A 24,646-nucleotide genomic window follows, 5' to 3' on the forward strand; every position below is an offset into this window, starting at 1 on the left:
AGTCACCGGGAGAAGGCAAATCTCAGCACTTCTTGTCCTTGTTCTTGTGTCTCTTGTCCTTGAATTTGTTCTTTGGGGGGTCTTACTTGTTTGGGGTTTTGTTTTATACAGCCAAGTGTGACCTAATGGAGATATGACAACTAAGTGTACTGTGTATCTTGAATGGGATCCTGGAACAGAAAAAAAGCACTAGGTGAAAACAAAGTAAAATCCAAACAAGCTATGGATTTTAATTAATAATGTATCCATATCAGTTCATTGGCTTCCCTGGTGGCTCAGATGGCAAAGAATCCACCTGCAATACAGGAGACCTGGGTTTAATCCCAGGGTTGGGAATATCCCCTGGAAAAGGAAAAGGCTACCCTCTCCAGTATTCTTGCCTGGAGAATCCCATGGACAGAGGAGCCTGGTGGGCTACAGTTCATACGATTGAAAAGAGTCGGGCATGACTTAGTGACTAACACACACTTGTTGGTTCATTAATTGTAATAAATGCACCATGTTAATGTCAGATGTTAATAAAAGGGGAAACATGGTGTGGGGTAGGGAGAGGCATATGAGAACTTCCTGCTTAAACTAGTTGCTCAATTTTTCTGTAATTCCAAGACTATTCTAAAAAATAAAGTCTCTCTCTCTCTCTATATATATATATATATATATATATATATATATATATATATATATAAAGACCCATTTCTAGCATTATATATATATATAATGCTAGAAATGGGTCTTTATTTATATGAGTCTTTATATATTTAAATATATATATATATATTTAAAGACCCATTTCTAGCATAATTTGGCTTCCCTGGTGGCTCAGATGGTAAAGCGTCTGCCTGCAATGTGGGAGACCTAGGTTCGATTCCTGGGTTGGGAAGATCCCCTGGAGAAGGAAATGGCAATCCACTCCAGCACTCTTGCCTGGAAAATCCCATGGACGGAGGAGCCTGATAGGCTACAGTCCATGGGATCACAAAGAGTTGGACACGACTGGGCGACTTCACTTTCACTTTCTAGCATAATTTAGACACTTATCTAAACACTTATCCAGTTCACTTGAATGGTGTGTGATTTAAGACACTGCAAATACTCCTATTTGAGGATAAAAGATGAATTATGCAATGAGAAGAGGACTGTTAGAGAAAACATCAAGATCATCATTTGTTGGGCCACCATTTGACCTCATCAGCCATCAGTATCCAAACTGTCATCCTTTATTCTTCAAAGTGCAACCTTAACTTACTAACAGAAAAACTTAATCAGGAGAAACAGCAGGTTGTAATTCTAATGCCATGACTCTGCACTTCAAATCCTCATGTGGGCTACTTAACTTAGGGAAAAAAAAAAGAATACAAAATGTCAAACAGGTGGTACCTGATGGAGGGCTGGAACAGGACAGTGAGTTCCTCATAATGAGAAAGCCTCTAACAAGAGCTATTTCAGATATAATCAGCTCAGGAAAGAAACTCGGCAGAACAGAATGAACATTCTAATTCAATTTATATTATTATATTGATGATGCATTTATATAGTGCTTTTTGTCGCCAAGGCTGTCAAGCACATCAGGCTAAGTTCTGCGCAACAGAATTCAGAATATTGAAAGGAGAACTGCCCTGTAAAATTCCTCACCTTCAAAAGTCTTTCAGCAAACACACACAAAAACACACATTTTGGGGTAGATATGACTTAGGTAGGAATTGCAGCTGCCTCAGGAGAATGTTTATCAAGATTTTACTTCTGGTGTTTTCCAACTTGCTCTTGAGAGAGAACAGCCGCCCCAGTTTCCCAGTCGTTGTGGCCAAGGTTGAAAAACTAAAAGCTCTGCTGGGCGTTCCACACGCTGGCGAGTCTCTCACGGGGCCGTGGACGACGGTGAAGTGATGGCAGCCCACGCAGAGTCCACCAGGGCTGCCCTATCCTTTTGCTTGTTTCCAAGGATGCTTTTCTGTCTTTATCGCAATGAATATAAAGCATCTCCAATCCTGGGTTAAGAGGCAATCTTAGTTAACAACTAAAACAGAAAATTCCTAGAAGTTCTAAAAGTCATAAATGGAAGAGTCAGACCAGGCAGGAATGGGAACTGGAGGGGCCGAAAGCAAAGCTTCGCCTTCCGTTCCACAGCGGGTCCCTCGGCTCTCACCTCCGTTCCCCTCTGGCATCTGCCTTCCACCCGTTCCCTCTCTGCAAACTGCCTTTCAAGCTTATTCTGGGCCTCTCCGCTCTGCCACAGTTCCGTTTACGAGTGGCTTTGGCTGGTCCCAGCGCTAACTCTGGATCTACCCCGCGTGGCTTTTCAGTTTGACACTCACTATGTGGCTCTGCCTTTCAGTGTCTCAGCTCCAGGGCCCCAGGGGGAATGTCCAGGATGGATGGGCTCCATCCACCTCATCCAGGGGCTGAGGGTAAGAAGAAGGTAATGGGAGGAGTCGGGTATCGAGGAATGAAATGTGAGATGGCAGGAATTGACTTATGGGTGTCAAGAGTGTCCCCATCTCCCCTTTAAAACTCGATTTATATTATTATGCTATTAACTTGTATTCCTTATAGAAAAATAGACAACCAAGATAGGCCAACATACCTTTATTCCAATCCCAAATGGGCTTCCCTGATGGCTCAGTGTTAAAGAATCCGCCTACCAATGCAGGAGACTCAGGTTAAGTCCCTGGGTCTGGAGGATCCCTTGGAGTAGGAAATGGCAACCTGCTCTGCTATTCTTGCCTGGAGAATTCCATGGCCAGAGGAGGCTGGTGGGCTACAATCCATGGGGTTGCAAAGAGTCAGACATGACTTCGTAACTAAAAAACAACAACAACAAAAATTCCAAATAGAACTATTGCAAACATTTTGGCACAACTTTTCAGAATTTTAAAAATGCTGCATTTATATGTATGAATTCATATACATGTTACTATTTTTAATAAAAACAAGATCACTTTATACACACTACTTTAAAATCTTCTTTTTCAGTTCAAATTATATGTGAGTATGTTGAATATATATCCATGCCCATGAACATAAATCAATAAATATCAATGTTAACTACTGCATGATATTCACTGGATATGCCATAATGCAAACAGGAACCGCCCGTTGATACTTCAGTGATTTCAATTTCTTTCTTCTTATTAACAGTAATACTCCAGTCAACATCTTTATATGTCTGTACAATGTTCTGAAACTTTCCTGAAACTTTGAAATATAAATACTTTCAAGTAGATTTGCTTGGGTAGAAGACATAGGACATATGACCAGAGTATTTTGCACAAATGTGGTTCTGATATACATTTCCATGGGTGCTCTATGGAGAAGGAAATGGCAACCCACTCCAGTATTCTTGCCTGGAGAATCCACTCCAGAGGAGCCTGGCGGGCTTCAGTCCATGGGGTCGCACAGAGTCGGACACGACTGAAGCAACTTAGCACTCATGCATGGGTACTCCATCCATATGATGTACCAGTTTCTCCATATCCTGAGTATTATCATTCTCTTTACCTCCGTTTCTCCTTAACTGACTTATTTTTCCCCTAATTTGCCATCCATGTGGCAACTCCTTCTATAGTAATTTAGGTTAAAGGTCCCTTTAGACCAAAGGCACCACATCTGACTCTCCTTGGCCAGATGTTTCATTTGAGAGAGCATTATTTTTAGCTTGATCTTCCTCTTTCTCACTGTCTTTGTGATTTGCTAAAATATTTGTACTGAGCATCTGCCTTTCCTTTACTGGCTTTCTTTCTCTATTTAAATCCAGAAGTATAGTTTTATTTCTCTATTTAAAGCTGTCAAATATACCATCACCAGGTTTAGCCCAGAGAATTTACTGAATATTTATCTTTGGTCAAATAGCGCAGGCATATCTGCTGAAAGAAACTGACAGCCTGGTAAATTATCTGAGGGTCTTATACTGAGTCAGGCTTTGCCATGATGGTATCTGCTTTTTGTCTAGGGGAAACACATTCATTCCCCTACCCATTCATTTATTTATTCATTTATCCATTCATATTTCCCAAGGAGAATTAAGTTATAAGTCTCCAGACTTTCTTAGGGAAGACTTTTTGATTGACTCATCTTTATATAAATCTTTTACTATGACATACTTTACCAAGGACAAATGAGAAACAGGTAAGTATGCAACAAATTCATGTGATCAATGACAAAATATTTTAATTATTTTTAATAAAAATAAAACAAATCCAAGAAAGATAAAAAGCCCAAAAGAATCATCTGTAACTATATGATTCAAAGGTAATCAACAGGAGAGTCACGTTTATTTCTAGTTTCTGAATGTTTGCTGTTGTTGCTATTGTTTAGTCACTAAGTCGTATCTGATTCTTTGTGGCCCCATGGACTGCAGCACACCAGACATCCCTATCTTTCAGTATCTCCTGGAGCTTGCTCAAGCTCATGTCCATTGAGTGGGTGATACCATCCAACCATCTCATCCTTTGTTGTTCCTTCTCCTCCTGCCTTCACTCTTTCCCAGCATCAGGGTCTCTTCCAGTGAGTCAGTTCTTCGCATCAGGTGGCCAAAGTATTGGAGCTTCAGCCTCAGCATCAGTCTTTCCAATGAATATTCAAGGTTGATTTCCTTTAAGATTGAGTGGTTTGATCTCCTTGAAGTCCAAGGGACCCTGAAGAGTCTTCTCCAGCATCACAGTTCAAAGGCATCATTCTTCGACACTCAGCTTTCTTTATGTTCCAACTCTGAATCTTCATCTTCAACATAATCCTGAATAATAGCTGCCAAAGAATCACTTCCAAAGGCCTTCAGGATACAATTGAAGTATTATCATTCAGGATACAATTGAAGTATTATCAGATACAATTGAACAACCTTTAAACTGGCAGTTTATACAGAATGAATGATAACCACTGGGATGCAACAACGGTGAATACCTGGACAGTGTTAGAGAAAGGGGCGGCGGCGGGGGGGAAGGGAGAAGAGAAGGGAAAGGAAATAAGGTAAGATCAGGGAGAAGTGGAGAGGAAACAAAAGGAAGAAAATATCCACAAAAGAATGAAAATGACTGCTGATTTATAAAAGCAGAGGAAACAATATAGAAGAAGGAGAGGCAAGGAACCAGCATCAGAGCAAATCCTTTTATAATCAGGGTTCTTTTAAAGGTTGCAAGTGATAAAAACTCGACGTGAAGTAGGATACACAAAAAGCGAAAGATTATTTACACACATACTGGTGTGTTTCTAGCAACCAATGAGAAGATTAAACAAACAAATCCATGCAGAGTTAAGCTGTGCCTCCCAAGCAGTGGGAACCAGGGACTCAAACCCACTAGGATTCTTTTAGCACATCTCTTATCCTTCTTTTTCTCAGTGTATCCTATCCCACTGCAGACTCTCTGATACCATGTAATAGAAAACACAGCCGCCCCAAATTGGCGGGCTTCCTACCCCAAGTCTCCTACAACCTGAGAGAAATTCACTCTTTTTTCTTCCATTCCATTTAGGAAAATCCCAGGAATTAATTTTTGAGTTTCCCATTTTGGATAATTTGTACACACCTGAACCAATCAGCTGTGGTGAGATGGATGATATTAGCTAAGAACGAGGTGACTCCTTCTAGAACCATGTAGCTAGAATGGGAGTAAAGGCAACTCCCAAGAGCGTGCATGCTAAGTCACTCAGTAGTGTCCAACTCTTAGACCCATTGGGCTGTAGCCACCAGGCTCCTCTGTCCATGGGATTTGTCAGGCAAGAACACTGGAGTGGGTTGCCATTTTCTTCTCCAGGGGGTCTTCCAGGTCCAGGGATTGGACTCGAACCTTGTATGTCTCCTGCACGGCAGGCAGATTTTTTTATCTGCTGAGCCATGGTTTTGTGCTAAGTTGCTTCAGTCGTGTCTGACTCTGTGTGACCCTGAGGACTGCAGCTTGCCAGACTTTTCTGTCCATGGGATTCTGTAGGCAAGAATACTAGAGTATGTTGCCATGGCCCTCCTTCAGGGGGTCTTCTGGACCCAGGGACCAAACCCACATCTCTTAGGTCTTTTGTATTGACAGGTGGGTTTTCTACCACTAGCGCCACCTGAGGCATCAGGGAAGCCAGTTTCCAAGAGTGGGGTTATTTCCAGAAGGCTCTGGACAAGCTAGAGATGCTACTGTTCTCAGAGCATCGAGATTTCAAACCATTTGTAAGCAGTGTGAGAGATAAGAGCAGATCACAGTAGCTTCTTGTTTCCCAAGAAAGTGTAAAACAAGCAGGCTCGTCCATGGTTCATCCCACCAGTGTCTGATTTGGGGGCTCCATTCAATGCCTGACAGTAGCCTCCACAATGCTGGCATAGTTTCAAGAAATGTTGAGCACCCAGAAAGATGGGTCTCTCCAAGGCCAATGTAAGGGTTTTCTTTTCTTTTCTTTTCTTTTTTTGTAGCTGATTAACACCGTTGTGATAGTTTCGGGTGGGCAGCAAGGGGACACAGCCATACATACACATGTATCCATCCTCCCCCAAACTCCACTCCTATCCAGGCTGCCATATAACTTGGCGCAGAGTTCCCTGTGCTATACAGTAGGTCCTCATTAATTACTGCTATACACACAGTCATGTATATATGTCATCCCAAGCTCCCAATTCATCCCACTCCACATTTCCCCTCAACAAATGGGCAAGAAGATCGAAATAGACACAGCACCAAAGAAGACATACAGATAGCCAAGAGGCACATGGAAAGATGCTCAATCATCAAGACATGTAAGTCAAACCTACAACCAGGTATCACCTCACACCAGGCAGAATGGCCATCATGAAAAATTCCACAAATGATAAATGCTGGAGAGGATGTGGAGAAGAGAGAATCCTCTTACGCTGTTGGTGGGAATGTAAATTGATACAGCCACTATGGAGAACAGTATGGAGTTTCCTTAAAAAACTAAAAATTTGAGCTACCATATGTGTTTTCTTATTCAAGAGCTTTGCACAACGCTCAAAACTTTTGAAACGGATCCCCTATTATTGTAGTTCATGAGTGAGCCAGACCAGTAGAGGGCATCAGTGAGGCATGGAGGGTTGGGGGAGGGGCACCACGGTTGCTTGGTAACTCCCTTGTGTTGAACTTAAGCCAAAGCCCCAGGGACTGAGTCATGAAGACATGGGAGAAGGAAGGGGTAGGGAGTCAGGGTAACTTGGGAGAGGAAGGGAACCAGCCTGTGAGTCAGGTCTTCACTGGGAAACAAGAAGCCCTGGCTTTTGGTGGCATGACTCCAGGAGTACTTCATCTATCCTCAGAAAATGCCACGTGCCCTGGTTTTGTTTTTTCGTTTCTTCTTCCTTTTTTCTCCATCTCAGACTAGGCTTTTGTTTCCCCCTTCATTTATCTGGTATTCTTTGAGTGACAAAAGTAAGAGTTTGCTTCAAGGACATTCCAACGGTCTTTATTATCCAACTTAAAAAAAAAAAACAACAGGCAATCACTGTAGTCCATCTGTCCTGCTGAATTATAAACTCCAGGAGAGCCAGGGATTTGTTTGATATCATCTGTACTACTCTCTCTTCTACCTTCCAGGTTCTTGGTAAAGTGTGACCAGGAAGGCTCTGCAAATATTTGTTCAAATGAATCAACATATAATCATATAATGCTTCGACTTGGTAACAATGTCTACAATTAAAGGAGACTTATAGCACATTCTCTACAGAAGATTTTTCTAGTTCAGCCTTTCTGTTTTTAAATCTTATTCAATTCACTTCAGCCAATGTTTATTGAGGGACTTAAACTCTATACAAATCATTGTACTAGACACCCACAGCATAGGTTCAGTGAAATTATCACTTACTGCTCCAAAAGGACGGATGCTCATAAAGAAATGTTAGACTGCTAGAGAAATAAGGAGCAGGCAGACTAAAATGCAACCACTCTTTGCTGTCAGGATGTGGGGGATGAAGCTGACAACCCCAGGCTGGCTACAGATTCCAGCCCCCTTCAATGACTCTTATATCAGGAAACCCAACAGGCTAAACCCAGCATTTTGTTGCTGCTGTTGCTGTTTTAAGAACAAGCTGGTGAGTCAGAGGGGCCAAGTTTTTTTTTTTCCTCCAGAGTGTTCTCCAGAGAAGGGCATGGAGAGTTACTCCATATGAAGAGTTGCAATTATTGTGGAGCCACTGAGTTGTATTAACTAGATTATTCAGGAACCGTTTTGCAGACCACTTCAAACTCTGACGCACTTAATTGCACATTTGGACAGTTAACAGCACAGTCTAGTTTTGTTTTCCTTATGTCATTCCCTTTTGGAGAGTTGAAACGTTCTTTTTTCATTTGGCCAAAGCCAGTTTTGTTTTGTTTTTTCAGCTCAGTGTCTGTGCATTGCCAAAGAGGGAGTGCTTTCCCTTCTCTCCAGACAGGAGGCTCCCAACATTGAAAACATTTCAGGAAAAAAGTAACAAAGGCAATTCAAACAAGAAGTCTAAATATCCCAGGCCATCCAGCTCCAGAAATGACATAAGATTGAATTTTTGCCTCTTTGCATCCTGGAAATAAATGAGTATGACACAGCTATGACATTAAGAGGAAAGATAGAATATTCAATAGACCTATCACAGACCTTTCATCACCCTGATGGATGTGGGACCTAGGGAACAGCCAACAGAATGGTAAGTCTGACCACTTCTCACTTTGACCAAGTCAAAGATGTGGTCACCATGATAATACTCAAAGTGCATTTTTATTCCCGTTTCCTGCAAATAGAAGCCACTATGTGTCTTTCCTTATTGTTTCTCCAAACATATCCTCTATCTACAATATTCTTAAATAGGAAAGCTTTAGCATCTTTGGTCACAGGTTAGTATAGAAAATAATTTTGAAATGTGGCTAATTACATTAAAATCAGTTCTACTGATGAACTTTTTTCTTTTTTGTTTTTGCTAATCGTGTGCTAATAACCATTTAAAATTAGATATAAAATAGCCCATCAAAAAAATGGAGTAAAACTTAATAACATGATGGCTGTATATAGTTCACAGTTCAGTGTTTCCAATCAAAATAGTTTTAAGATCCAAAATCTTAATTTATGCTTCTTACTTTGTACAATGCCTGGCTTTGTTGGCATTTGCTTGCCTGGATTTTATTTTTATCAACTCCTCATCATCTGAATAGTTATTTACTTTTCAAATTTGATCATAAAAGAAATTATTTGAAATATGGCAGTGAATCATTTAACAGAACAGGCCTTTCACATACTTGAGGGAAGATTGTTATGTGTTTGGCTCTGGTTATCAAATCAAAGCAGGTTATGTGCTAAGTTGCTTTAGTCATGTCCAACTCTTTGCGACCCTATGGATGGCAGCCTGCCAGACTCACTGGCCGTGGGATTTCCCAGACAAGAATACTGAAGTGACTTGCCATTTCCTTCTCCAGGGGATATTCCCAACCCAGGGATCAAACCCAAGTCTCCTGTGTTTCCTGCATTGCAGGTAGATTCTTTAGTACTGAGCAACCATGGAGGCCCCCAAAACAGGATATAGCTCTAACCAATACAATAATGATTATATCTCATCCTAATTTTGAGACCCAGGAATACAATCATGTCTCATAGAAACTTATAATAATTTTTCTCAGTACTTACTTTTTGTTAGTTTGGCTAACAAATGAAGTGTGCTTAATTTAGCCCTCAGTTCAGTTCAGTCACTCAGTCATGTCTGATTCTTTGTGACCCCATGAATCGCAGCACGCCAGGCCTCCCTGTCCATCACCAACTCCTGGAGTTCACTCAGACTCACATCCATCGAGTCGGTGATGCCATCCAGCCATCTCATCCTCTGTCGCCCCCTTCTCCTCCTGCCCCCAATCCCTCCCAGCATCAGAGTCTTTTCCAGTGAGTCAACTCTTCACATGAGGTGGCCAAAGTACTGGAGTTTCAGCTTTAGCATCATTCCTTCCAAAGAAATTCCAGGGCTGATCTCCTTCAGAATGGACTGGTTGGGTTCCTTGCAGTCCAAGGGACTCTCAAGAGTCTTCTCCAACACCACAGTTCAAAAGCACCAATTCTTCGGCCCTCAGCTTTCTTCACAGTCCAACTCTCACATCCATACATGACCACAGGAAAAACCATACCCTTGACTAGACGGACCTTTGCTGGCAAAGTAATGTCTCTGCTTTTCAATATGCTATTTAGGTTGGTCATAACTTTTCTTCCAAGGAGTAAGTGTCTTTTAATTTCATGGCTGCAATCACCATCTGCAGTGATTTTGGAGCCCCAAAAAAATAAAGTCTGACACTGTTTCCACTGTTTCCCCATCTATTTCCCATGAAGTGATGGGACCAGATCCCATGATCTTCATTTTCTGAATGTTGAAATTTAGCCCTAAACTCAGCAAAAACAGCTGATTCATAGCCTTTGTAGGCAACATAAAAGATTTCTGATCCATATACAGCAAACAATAAAAGAATGCAATCATCTTGTGACTTTGCTTACTCATGGATTTGGTGTTTCTCTAGCATTCACCAGTGATCATGACTATTTCCTGGACAGAACAAAATGCCAATAACTTGGATGCAGCAACTTCACAGGAACATATGAAAGACATGCAACATGGAAAACTTATGGAAGAGCCAAGGCCCAGTGAGAACACATGCTAAAATATGGTAAATATGGAATATGATAAAAACTGAAATCTGTGAATAGTAATAAATCTAGTATGTTTTGACAGCTTACCATTTTCTATCTTCTCAACAATCCTTTAAGTCTTATTATCCTTATTTTATAGACAAGGTAACTGAAAAATAGAGTTTGTGTAACTTTCTTAATATTTTATAGCTAGAAGGAGATGCAGGGCTTCCCAGGTGGCAGTGGTAAAGAATCTGCCCATCGATGCAGGAGATGTTAGTTTTGATCCCTGGGTCAGGAAGAGCTCTTGGAGAAGGAAATGACAACCCACTCCAGTATTCTTGCCTGGAAAATTCCATGGACAGGGGGCTTGTGGGCTGCAGTCCATGGGGTCACAGAGTTGGACACAACTGAGCACACAGGCACACACACTCCCACATTAGTGGATGAAGCTGGGACTTACACCCGCAGCCTGCCTCCAGAAGCCAGGCTCTTAACCATTGCGTTACACTGATGAAGAGTCTACCCCAAAATGAAGCTGTACACATGTTGCTTTCCACGGAATTTGATGTTCTCTAATCCAGCTGCCTCAGGTGACCTCCAAAATTCCCTACAAGACTTGAAAATGATTATACTGGTATGACTGGGGTATGTGTAGAAATAATATAATATTTTAAAAATTCTTTGTTTGTGATATTTCTTGTTGCTTGCTTTTCACCTCTTGCTTTTATCTGGCTTTATTTTTATGAAATGCCTGTGCCGGTGGCCTATTTAATTAGTGAAAGAGTGACATGCTTTCATGATTATTGCAGTAGTCATAGTCTCTTTTATGCTGTACAGGTGTGTAATCAATGCACCTTTTAAATTCTGTGGAGTGTGGTCCTCCTTCTAATTGCAGTAAATTGGTCGCACTAATCACTTTGAGTTGTTGGCCAACATAGTTATAGATTTCTACCAGGTGTTCTACCGGAAGATAATTGCTTAACAGTACAGAATATTTCAACAGTGCTGAATGTAAAACAAATGCAAGGGTAATTCCAAAAGCTGGCTTCCTAATTCATTAATTCATTTATTCATTCACTCACTTTAGAAAAATGCATTATTGTGCATTCTGTGTGTGCCAGCCATTGAACTAAAGAGCAGGAAAACAAAAGGCATAATATTCACTCCCTTCCCTGCCTTCAAGAATCTCAGAATTTAATGGAAAGTATAATGAAATAAAGTATTATATGACCCATGAGAAAACAGGGATATGTGAAAATTTCCACAAGAGCCCAAAGGAGTGAATGACGGACTCTGCTTTGGAATTATAAACTCAAAGTCAAAAAGGAGACAATGACACTTGAGCTAAGTCTTGAATAACACGCAGGAATTTGCCAGTTGTTTCTGTTGCAGGTCCCGGAAACATCGGTACATTTTATATGGTTGACACAGTGCAGAGCAGGGGAAGGGCTGGAGAGGAGGCTGTGTGGTAGAGTGGATTTATATTGTGAAGGATCTTCTGTCTTAGGAGAAGGAAAACTCTTGTTCTTAGGAACAATGAAGAAACACAAAAAAGTTTTAATGAGATAAAATATGTAGTGCATGGCTTCATAATTTTCTGAGTAAAAGTCTGTGTCCCTCAGTTGACTTGTCACAAGAGCCTTCCCATCATAGGTGCTCCATATAGTCAAGTGAATCCTGAGTGGTTGGATTAATAAATTGATGGGGATTTTTTAAAAGATAACTTGGTCAGCCATGCAAGACATAGCTTTGATTAGGGTCAGAGAGAAGCCAAGGAGATCTTTCAGAAAACTCGTGTTTCTGCAGCTGTGACATAATGAGAGACTGAACAAAGCCATGATGATAAGAAACATGCCAAGCTACCATTGTAGTGAAATGGGCCACCAGCCATTCTGATGAATGACCTTGTGATAGCCTATGAACAGGCATGAGGACACATTTCAGGCCTGGAAAAATATCGTGCCAATCACCAAGCTTGGAGGCACTCACTTATTCTGCCACCACCTCCTTAATATCCCATAGTTTTGTTTGGGGCCAACGCTGGCAAACTCTTCATAAGTAAGTGATGCTAACAGGTCTTCCATGAACTTAAAACTATTTCCCTGGTAACCCACATTTTCAGCAAACACTTTAGGTTATAATCACATTGCTTTAATATGAAGTCTATCTGAGCAGTCAAAAACTCAAACTATGTCTTTTCCTGGTCTAACAACAGTGACTTCCAGCATCAGCAAGATTCTGCAGCGTCAGTTGAAACACTAATACTAAGCCAAAAGGCTTATAAATAAGAGAGGGGCTGAGATTTGACAACACATGGAGAATGTGGAGAGAAAATATAGTGAGGGCTTGGCGCACATTTAAGTACCATGCTTTATAGCCAGAGCAGGAACCTGGATGGCCCAAAGAGCTAAGGGATAAACAAAACTATTGCAAAGAAAGTGCTTTGAGAATGTAATAGACCAATAGTAAAAACCATTACAGAAGGGAAACTACCCTTTTACTACAATACTATTAGCACTATCTATTTATACAGATGGATAGAAATTGTTCTTCACCTGATTCTTGGAGACACCTTTTGAAACAAAAGCGGTAGAAACATATTTTTTAAGCTATGCTACTTTCACTCGCTAAAGTTCTTCCTATGGACTCAAATTGTCCTTCTCCTTTCTAAACTCAAGCCAGGAGTACAGGCAACTCCTTTTCCTCATTCCCTGTGTCGCCCACCATCTTCAGAAGCTCGAAGGGCCTCTCAGTTATACCATTACCAGCTAGCTTGCCAGTGACAAGTGAAAATTATGAGTGGAAGAAATCAAATGCTAAGAAGTGAATGTCTTTCCATTTTAGGCACAAACATGATTAATTCTCACATCACATACTCATAAACAAAAGCACGATCAATATTAGACTGCTATGCTGAGACAGAGGCAAATGACATTTGAAAAACCATCAAACTTTGAATAGAAAGAAGAAACCAAGAGCTGGTCTTAGAGGGATAGGATGAGTTTGGCCTCGGGCAATGCTGCTTTTGAAGGAAGGAAAATAACCCACATCTTGGTAAACTGTCTTTCCTCATCCTCTATTTCATTTTAGATAAGAGTTTAACAAAATACAGAATAAATATTAAATGCCTTTCTGTTTTCAGTCTGCATTTTAAGAACTTAAATAAGCAAGAGTACTAAAAAATAATTTCATACAAAATGGAGATTTTTATAGAGGACTCTCCTGACAAAAGTTTCCATTTCATCACTTGTTCTTAAGGTCTCTACAGCTTGATATTTCCCTGATCAGAACCACACTCTTGAAGATTCACAGGAAACAAGACATTTTCATGTTTAAAACCTAAAACTCACCAACCAAAATATACACACCATGACAATTACAACAGCTCCTTAAGTTGATGAATAAAAACAGGACTGTACATCTGTTCTAACTGGCATTTCCATCTCAGCTGACTCATCCCTGGGACCTGACACCCTGTGGTCTGTAGCAGGTTCACATGCCAGGGCTTGAGCCAAGGTGACACCAAGTAACCTTTCTCTCCATGGAATAAGCAGCCTGTTCATTTGAATAGATGTCCAGAAATAGGTTAACAGATTTTCTTGTGAACACCCAGCAGGAAAGCATATTGTTTCCATTTGCTTGTTAGCATCAAACTATAATGATGCCTTTAATGATTTGGGAGAAAAGGGTCACATTCATGAACTCACGTATTAGCTTATTAGTTTTTTGTTTTACCAATGAATCAGTTGATATGGAGATATTGCTTCATTTGAGCACCTATATGTCAATAAGGTACTTTTAAAAATACCAAATATTCACACAAATCATCTCTCTCTTTCACAAACGCATACAACACACACTTAAATGTTCTGAGTATCTGTTTATTCGTGTGTTTTTTAAAAAAAGATTTATTTTTGACTGAGATGAAGGAGCGATATTCTGATAAAGATGTCAAACAGGTGGTGGGATGTTGGCTCTACAGTTAAGGATGGAGGTACAGTATGGGATAGAAAGAAGGCATGGCATTAACAGTTGAAGATTGTCAGAGAATAAAATCACAGATGGAAGAAAAAAGTGCCTTTGTGAGTGTCACTATTCTAAATTTTACATTTATTTCATAGAAACAAACTTAGTTACTAATGTAGTGAGCATTCTTTTTTGGTTCTTGGTTCTTTTGGGGAGGGGCGGTTGTTTGTTTTTGTCTTTGCCTGGTCAGCATCCAACCTCACTTAGGGTTCAGTTCAGTTCAGTTCAATTCAGTTGCTCAGTCATGTCCAACTCTTTGCAACCCCATGAACTGCAGCACGCCAGGCCTCCCTGTCCATCACCATCTCCCGGAGTTCACCCAAACTCACGTCCATCGAGTCGGTGAGGCCATCCAGCCATCTCATCCTCTGTTGTTCCCTTCTCCTCCTGCCCCCAATCCCTCCCAGCATCAGAGTCTTTTCCAATGAGTCAACTCTTCACATGAGGTGGCCAAAGTACTGGGATTTCAGCTTTAGCATCATTCCTTCCAAAGAACACCCAGGGCTGATCTCCTTCAGAATGGACTGGTTGGATCTCCTTGCAGTCCAAGGGACTCTCAAGAGTCTTCTCCAACACCACAGTTTCCGGTTAGGTGAGATAATACCTCACTTTTCTGAGTGATCAGATCAGATCAGATCAGTCTGGGTGAGGACACCTACAATTAATTGGTGCCAAGAAAAATCAGTCTAAAGACTTCTGTTATCAGGAGAGATGATCCACTTCCAGTTGCTAAGCTAGAAGACCGTGAGCCTCAAGGTGTTATTCAGTCTTATCTTCTCCACCTTCTGGGGAGAGCTAGCCTTGAGATGATGTTAACACAGAAGAAAAACACACAGAGGCAGAGGGATGGCTTCCTGCTATCATCTTTTGGTCTATATGATCAAGGTGTGCCTGAAGCTGAACTGCTGCTGCTGCTGCTAGGTCGCTTCAGTCGTGTCCGAGCCCACCAGGCTCCACCGTCCCTGGGATTCTCCAGGCAAGAACACTGGAGTGGGTTGCCATTTCCTTCTCCAGTGCATGAAAGTGAAAAGTGAAAGTGAAGTCACTCAGTCGTGTCCAACTCTTCACGACCCCATGGACTGCACGCTACCAGGCTCCTCCCGTCCTTGGGATTTGCCAGGCAGGAGTACTGGAGTGGGGTGCCATTGCCTTCTCCAAAGCTGAACTACTCTGAAGCTATTCATTCTATACATGAAAAAGAAGAATGAAGAATTTGTAACTACTACTGGTTTATGTTACTAAGCCAGAAATAGTCCTAGTTAATATTTTGGTGTTTTTCCTTATCATTTATATATATGCATACATACACCTTGGCGGCTAAGCAGTAAAGAATCTGCTTGTGATACAGGAGACACAGATTCCATCCCTGAGTCAGGAAGATCCCCTGGAGAAAGGGAATGGCTATCCACTCTAGTATTCTTGCCTGGAGAATCCCATGGACAGAGGAGCCGGGCAGGCTAGAGTCCATGGCAGTTAGACACAACTTAGTGACTAAACTGCTCTACATACAACTGTATATTTGCTTATACAACATACGGTCTCAAAATTTTATTATGAACATTTCCCACACATTTAAAAAATTATTGGAAATATGGCTTTAATAATCACATTAAACTCTATCATGTGAATGCTTCATAATGGATTTAATGTCTTAGCAACAATAACAATCAAAAATATTTACTGAACACATACTATGTACAGGGCACCAGTGCTAAACTCTGGAGGGATAGAGCAGAAGATGTTGTAGATACAGCAGGCATGGAGCTTATAATCTCTTCTTGTTGAACATTTGGACCATTTGCAATGTCTTACTATTTTAAGAAACAATGTGATGGACATCTTTCTACAAAAATCTTTCTAGAAGTTTTATAGATAATTGTTAAATAAGTCAGTAAGAAATATAGCTTTATCACAAATTTACTATCATATGAGTGGCATACACAAATATATATATGCAAAGTAATGAAATAAAAATCTTTAAAAATAATACTGCTTCCCTGGTGGCTCAGATGGTAAAGAATGCATGCAGTGCAGGAAACCCAGGTTTGATCCCTGGGTTGGGAAGATCCCCTGGAGAAGGGAACAGCTACTCACTTCAGTATTCTTGCCCGGAGAATTCCATGGACAGGGGAGCCTTGTTGGCTACAGTCTATGGGGCTATAAAGAGTCAGACATGATTGAGTGACTAATACTTTCACTTTCTTTCACAATCCTAACTATATACAACATATTCTTATTTTTCTATTACAGTCTAGTATTTTTAAATTTCTTTCTCCAAATGACTAGTTTTGATCTACCACATTGAGTTATTACCCACTAATGAGTAAAGACTCACAATGAAAACCACTGCCTTAGAGCATGGTAGAGTGCCATGGTTTTCACTAAAGGATCTAATATGAACTCTAGTACTTACTAAGCATCAAACGCACTTATTGGCTATAGAGGAAGCACAATGTTTTCTAAAAAAGAAAAAGAATCCAGCAAAATCTAAGAAAAGTTGCTGTTAGGGGGATTGTTACAGTCAGACAAAGAAGTGGGCACCAGAACCAAATGCCATCTCCCAAAGCTGTTATGCGGCTTCCCAGGTGGCACTAGTGGTAAAGAATCTGCCTGCCAAAGCAGGAGACACAAAAGACATGGGTTTGATCCCTGGGTCAGGAAGATCCCCTGGAGGAGGAAACGGCAACCCACTCCAGTATTCTTGCCCGGAGAATCCCATGGGTGGAAGAGCCTGGAGGGCTACAGTCCACAGGTTCACAAAGAGTTGAACACGACTGAGTGACTGAGCAAAGCTGTTACAGGTAATAGGATCTATTAAAGAGAGGAGCCTTAAGGGAGGAGTCCTTGCTAAGACGAGCTTCTTCAGTGAGAGTAGGTGCCAGGAGCTTTCACTAGCAGGATTCTTATTTGCCAAAAGCAGCTGAGGCAACCCTGGCATGATTTGAGGTTAATGGAAATCATCCTTAAAATATGAGACAGGGTGTCTGGATGGAGGAATTTAAATTCCCAGAGATCTTTAGATTCCTTTCTCTTCACAGACCTTGTCATCTTTGAAGTCAGGGCAATTGTTGAGTTTCTCAACACAGTTGTCACCAAGCAGGAAGAATAACAATTTTCTGCCTGGAAATCCAATAGGGTTAGATGCCCAGAAAAACCACGGAGACAAAAGTTGTCTGCCTTTCGATTTCCTGTGGCCCAGGAAGGAGGGTCAATGGGATGCAATTTGTAGTGAGAGCTTCACAGTGAATGCAGTGGTGAGCACAGTTTACTCTTTCAACGAGTAGGCGAAGGTAGGGTAGTGATGGGTGAGGATACAGGAGTATATTGAGAGTTAAATATTTTAGGGAGAGCTAAATATTTAAGAATTGAAAGCAGAAAGATAAAGAGTATAGGATTTCTACAGTCAGGCATCTAGAATGACCAGGTTTGCTTGGACTGTCTTGGCTTTAGCACTGAAAGTCCTGCATTCCAGAAGCTCCTTCAGATCACATCAGTCGCTCAGTCGTGTCCAACTCTTGGCAACCCCATGAATCGCAGCACGCCAGGCCTCCCTGTCCATCACCAACTCCCGGAGTTCATTCAGACTCACGTCCATCGAGTCAGTGATGCCATCCAGCCATCTCATCCTCTGTCATCCCCTTCTCCTTCTGCCCCCAATCCCTCCCAGCATCAGAGTCTTTTCCAATGAGTCAACTCTTAGCATCAGGTGGCCAAAGTACTGGAATTTCAGCTTTAGCATCATTCCTTCCAAAGAAATCCCAGGGCTGATCTCCTTTAGAATGGACTGGTTGGATCTCCTTAAGAGTCTTCTCTAACACCACAGTTCAAAAGCATCAATTCTTCGGCGCTCAGCCTTCTTCACAGTCCAACTCTCACATCCATACATGACCACAGGAAAAACCATAGCCTTGACTAGACGAAACTTTGTTGGCAAAGTAATGTCTCTGCTTTTGAATATGCTATCTAGGTTGGTCATAACTTTCCTTCCAAGGACTAAGCATCTTTTAATTTCATGGCTGCAGTCACCATCTGCAGTGATTTTGGAGCCCAGAAAAGGCCTGAGAAAACTGGGGCAGTTGGTCACCCTGAGTTTGGGTACATTTAGTTTGTAGCTAACGAGAGGTATGACCTATTTACTCAGCCTCTCTGGGTAATTTATTCAACATCTCTGGGTTTCAGTTTCCTCAACTGTAAAGGGGATGGTAGTGCTTACCCATCACCAATAAAAGAGTCAAAGTATTTTTTTAGTAGTTCTGTTCCTGCACAGATGCAGGGGCTTGTCTCTTATAATAGCAGTCAAGATAAGAATGCAGACTTCTGATTGAGTGTCTTCAGGTGATGTGGGGTTAGAATTATAGTACTTGGTTTCCAGCACCCATGGCAGCCTCTCACACTCCTGAGAGGTTGGAATTAATCTGGGCAGTATGCAAATGTCCTGGAACCCAAGGTTTCCTGAACAAGGGAAAAATCCGTTCAGTTCAGTCACTCAGTCATGTCCAACTCTTTGCAACCGCATGGACTGTAGCAAGCCAGGCCTCCCTGTCCATTGCCAACTCTCGGAGCCTACTCAAACTCATGTCCATTGAGTCAGTGATGCCATCCAACCATCTCATCCTCTGTCATCCCCTTCTTCTTCCACGTTCAATCTTTCCCAGCATCAGGGTCTTTTCAAATGAGTCAGTTCTTCTCATCAGGTGGCCAAAGTATTGGAGTTCAACTTCAGTATCAGTCCTTCCAATGAATATTCAAGACTGATTTCCTTTAGGATGGACTGGTCAGATCTCCTTGCAGTCCAAGGGATAGAAGCTTGAAAAAGAAAAGCAAGTTCATTATAATTTTGTACCTGCATCCTGAAATATCTGTGACAAATATGAAAGCTATATAGTTTGTTTTTCCTTATAAAAGAACAAAAATTGAGGATAATTCCATTAGATGTAGCCTGTCAGGTGTAAAGAATATGATCTTACTCCAAGAGAGATTTTACACAAAATTCATATTTTATTGCCTTTACTGTGTCTCTCTCATAGTGAAGGTAGCTTCTTGCTTTGCTTGGTCTCATAGCGTCAGCCTTTTTTAAAAATCTGAATTCACTCTGAGATTCATATGTTCCAAACAAGTGAATGGCCCTGTTTCCGTTACTGATACAGGTCGTGGTTAAGCCACTGCATGTTCGTATTTTTATTTCTTACTGCAAATGTTCCTACACTATGACTATAAAAATGATTCAAAAACAATCCAAACTTCCTAAGGTAATAAGAACATTCTCTCAAAGTTAGCAGAGTGAAATGTAAGCCATTGAACAAAATCTTTGCTTGGGGATGAGGTGTGGAAAGATTCAATGAAGAGAAAAAGTGGATCTTATCAGCTACTATGATGACTAACAGATTTTCCAGAGAAGTGATACATAAACTTTAGGAAATTAACGAAGGTCTTAAATTGTATCTGAGGCAAGAAATGAATAGGAATAAAATTTTAACATAAATACTGTAAGTAAGTGTTAGTTGCTCAGTCATGCCTGACTCTTTGCGACCCCACAGACTGCAGCCCACCAGGCTCCTTTGTCCTTTAGATTTTCCAGGCAAGGATACTGGAGTGGGTTGCCATTTCCTTCTCCAGGGGATCTTCCCAACCCAGGGATCGAACCCGGGTCTCCTGCACTGCAGGCAGTCTTTACTGACTGAGCTATAAGGGAAATATTGGGAGAACATAAAATTTAGGGAGAAACAAAATGTCACAATAAAAAAAAATCCCAATTATAATATAATACTTATAGAAAAGGAACTCAAAGATAAACATAATATGATTTCACTCATATGTGGAGGGTAATCAATGAAACAATGAACAAACAAAATAAAACTTGTAGCTACAGAAAACAAATTGGTAGTCATCAGAGGGGAACTGGCAGAAATGGGTGAAGGATATCAATTGTACCATGATCGATGGTTACTAGACTTTTGTGATGATCATTTTGTAGTGTATACAAATACTGAATTACTGTATTATATATATTAAACAAGTATAATGGTGCATACCTGTTTTACCTCAATAAAAGCAGCTTTATAAAAAAAAAATTCATGATTTGCACCTCATCCTATGTGTCAGGCTCTGAATTAGTTCCTCTCTTGGCAAAAAAATTGTGAGGTAGGTATTGGAATCCACACTAAATCTTAAAAGGATAAAAGGAAAAACTACTGAAGATTACAAAGCTACTAAATGGCCGATAAGCTTTGAACCCAACTCCATCTGTCTCCAAAGTACGTACATAACTCACATTAGTAAAGATGAACTCTTTTCAAAAATTGATTTGCATACGACTTTCCTTTTTTTAGGACTTAAATATGGTGATTTAAAATTTGACTTCTTTCTTAACTTCTAAATCACTAACATTTAGGCCCATCCTCAGACTGAGCATTCATTCCTAGCACATAAACACACAGCTTTGCTAGAGGTTAGAGGTCACATCAAAATGGAGCCTCAGATTTTTGATAATTAGTATCAACAGTGGGAAGAGTCAACCTGGGTTTGCATCTGGTTTCTAATAGTTGTAAAGCCAGAGCAAGTCATTTATTCTCTCCAAGCTAAAAGTGAGGATAATAATAGTATCTTCATCTGAAAAATGAGGATAATGATAGTATCTATTTCTAGATGTGTCTAAAGATGAAATTAAATGGTATTAAACAATTATTCTAGTGCCTGGTGCCTTGACCAATATATGTAGTCATCTATGGGGATCTAGGCATTAGATCCTTTTTTAAAGCAAGCTACAAATATCCTACACTGAGACAGAAATCCCCAGGATTAGTTCAGGTTGATTTAATGTCCCAGGAGTTATGAGTAACGACCGAGGCTCCTTTGGCGTCATACAAACCAGCAATGCCTGGAGAGACTTAGATAAAGATCATTTCATGTTGGGACTTGGGCACTTGTTTAGACAGACACTTAACGCTAATTACACCCACCTTAGCAGGCTTAGCTGTAAGAAAAACACAGCAGCTGGCAAAAGAGAATGCTGCTACGAATCTTCCACAATCTGTGACTGGGGCTGCTGGGGCCTTACCCTTGTTAATCCCTCAGTATTTAAGGATCAGAGTCATGCTATTTGGACTTCCCAGGTAGCTCAGTGGTAAAGAGTTCACCTGCAATGCAGGAGACACAGGAGATGCAGATTCAGTCCTTTGGTAGGGAAGATCCATTGGAGGAAGGTATGCAACCCACTCCCATTCTTCCCAAGAAAACCCCATGGACAGAGAAGCCTGGTGGGTTTGCAAAGAGTCAGACATGACTGAAGCGACTGAGCATGCATGCAACCATGACATGCTGTTTACCTAAAAGTCTGCATCTTAAAGAATATGCAATAATTCATCCAGGCACTGTTCCAGGGACAAAGGTGAGTAAGACAAATATTCTCCTAAGCAGCTCCTGTTTCAGTTAGAGACATAAATGACTAAAAAATATGATTTTGAATACCAATCAAAGTTATGATGGAAATGAGAGAGGACACTGGAATAGAGAATGGTTGGGGGTAGGTCTAGAGTCATCTTAGAAGGCAGATCTGAGGAATAACATCTGAAATGAGACCTTAATACTTTAGAAAGTAAATGGTGATATAGGAAGAAAGGGAAGTGAACATTAGAAGACCGAATTACATAAAAACCACTACAAAAGCCCCTGGAGTGTCTCAGAAGCATTTATAGGATTGCAAAATTAGTGCATAATGAAGCATCTTCTATCACAGTTGGAAAGTTAACTATAATGATGTGTCCAATCCTAATGTGTTTTGTCTGGACATGGCATTCTGTCTATCTGCTTCTATTTCCTTCCATCTTTGTTAAAAATCAAAATACCGTCCTTAAGTGAAAAAGACTTTTACAGCAATAGGCCTCTGTATTCTCATCCATAAATGGAAATAATGCCTTAGAGTTTTTCCATGGACTTGTGGTTAGGACTAAAAGAGAAAACGTGCACGAAATACCTAGGCCAAAATTGATCAACAGTGGTGGCCACCTACAGAGCATATGCTTCCCATCTGCCTGAGAAAAATGACAAATTTGTGTGGCTTTGGATAACATGGGAGAAACTCAGAGCCTTGTGATGTTTTTTTAATGTATCCATGTGGGACTTTTTTCATGAAATTTTAAATCTCTGAGATCTTTATAATAACAGAAATATAAGAACCACAAGGCCAAATAAGAAAGAGAAAAACAGATGAGCATGAGTGGGTCAGAAAAGAATGGGGAGAATAAAAAACAGTGACATCAAGGATCCAGAGAAAAGGGGGTGTAGGTCCCAGAAGCGTCTTGAGGCTACCTTGCCATCCAGGGAGAGCGCCATGTTCCTGAGTCATAGAATCTCACAGGACTTATTCCTGAAAGATGTATCCAGGAACCTTACTAGAAAAACGAATAGTCCTGGACTCACGTTTTCCTATACACAACATTACTCTCCATCTCCTTTGAATCAAATTAATGTGTATGTTTTGTGAGCAGAAGCATCACAGCAAAGCATTATGGGGGATAGTTTTCATTGATTCCACAAACGAAACGCGTTGAGACAGGTGTCATTATCAGTTATCATTACCATTACTATTCTTATTCTGTGTTAGGTTTGATGAAGGGCTCTGAAGTTGGGAGGTTTGGAAGCTTCTCTTCACTCACTCTCACCATGTCAGGGCAATGCCTCCGGGTGTGAGTTCCTGATGGGATAAAATCAGTTTACACAGGGGCTTGTGCACAAGTTCCCAAGTGAATCATGAATTAAAAGAAATGGAGTACTAAGCCTTTGCTGTTAATAGTGAATTAGCATATTCTCTTTGGAGTGTGAAAAGGAAAGTGAGAAGCCTGGTTAATTCTCAGTGTCCCAAAGGAGCTTCAACAAAACTAGTCAGTTATCTAATGCCTTAACATTTCTCAATGCTGCTTAACATTCAAAAACTGTAAAAGGAAGCCAGCCCTGGCTACTACCTAGTAAAACTAACGAGAGCACTATCAAGAAAGATTTATAGCTTTAGCATCATCAAAACATGCATTTCCAGCAAAAATAAAAATGGAACAAAAGAAATGCTATTTGGAGCTTAGCAAATACTTTGGTATCATCTATAATTCACATTACAAAACCTTTCAAAACACAGAACTTATCAAAAAGCAAAACATCCACTCAGTAGTGAAATCGATATAGCATACACCATTTCAACATGATGCATTAGAAATACCTCTGCTTTCTTTCCAATGGTCTTAGAATCTGCATTTTAAATGGTTGTGTTTTCAACCTGAGCTAGCCTTATGCATTTTTTTCTTCAAATTAGTCTTTGGTAAACCTCAGTTGTCCATCATTACCAGTTGTTTGGTTCAAGTAAGTCTAAACTCAGGTAATTACTTAAAAATATACCTTTTGTGGTGGAGCAGAGAGACTCTTACATGCACAACATGTTAACAGGAAGTTTCATTCTAGGTTTTAATGAGGGGGTCATATATGCAAAAACATAGCAGGTTTATTCATAAGTCACATTCATAGGACTTTAAAACCTTAAAAAAATAAAATTCTATTCATCAAGCACAACAGGAGATTTAAGCATATGGTATTTTACTTAGTCTTTAACAGTGGAGTAGGTACTGTGATTCCCACTTTACAAACTGACAAAACTGACAAGCTGAGTGCTTTAGAAAATTTCCCAGGTCACTTATCTGGAATTCAAATCCATGTATGCCTGGCTCCAAAAATCTATCTGTACTGTACAATTTCACGTGGTTTAGTCGCTAAGTTGTGTCTGACTCTTTGCGACCCATGGATTGCAACCTGCCAGGTTCCTCTGTCAATGGGATTTTCCAGACAAGAATACTGAAGTGGGTTGCCATTTCCTTCTCCTACTCATATTATCATGGCTCCCTTTCAATCTCCCCCACTCAATGACACTATGGAATAAACCAAACCATACCCTATTGTCTATAGAATTTCTCTAGAACTAGGGAGACGCAAGAGATGCAGGTTTGATCCCTGGGTTGAAAGATACGCTGGAAAGGAAATAGCAAGCCACTCCAGTACACTTCCCTGGGGAAATCCCATG

At 40.6% G+C, this 24,646-nt stretch overlaps 1 long non-coding RNA gene across 1 annotated transcript; it reads left to right on the forward strand.

The window, feature by feature from the left end:
* The first annotated feature begins 6,836 nt into the window (after positions 1–6,836).
* Positions 6,837–10,664, forward strand: LOC133260638 (uncharacterized). Its single transcript, XR_009740906.1, has 2 exons — positions 6,837–8,605; positions 10,449–10,664. It is a non-coding gene; the product is annotated as an uncharacterized LOC133260638 (long non-coding RNA).
* Positions 10,665–24,646: the final 13,982 nt, after the last annotated feature.

This window comes from Bos javanicus, chromosome 14 (assembly GCF_032452875.1).
Source record: "Bos javanicus breed banteng chromosome 14, ARS-OSU_banteng_1.0, whole genome shotgun sequence".
Taxonomy (NCBI): Eukaryota; Metazoa; Chordata; class Mammalia; order Artiodactyla; family Bovidae; genus Bos; species Bos javanicus.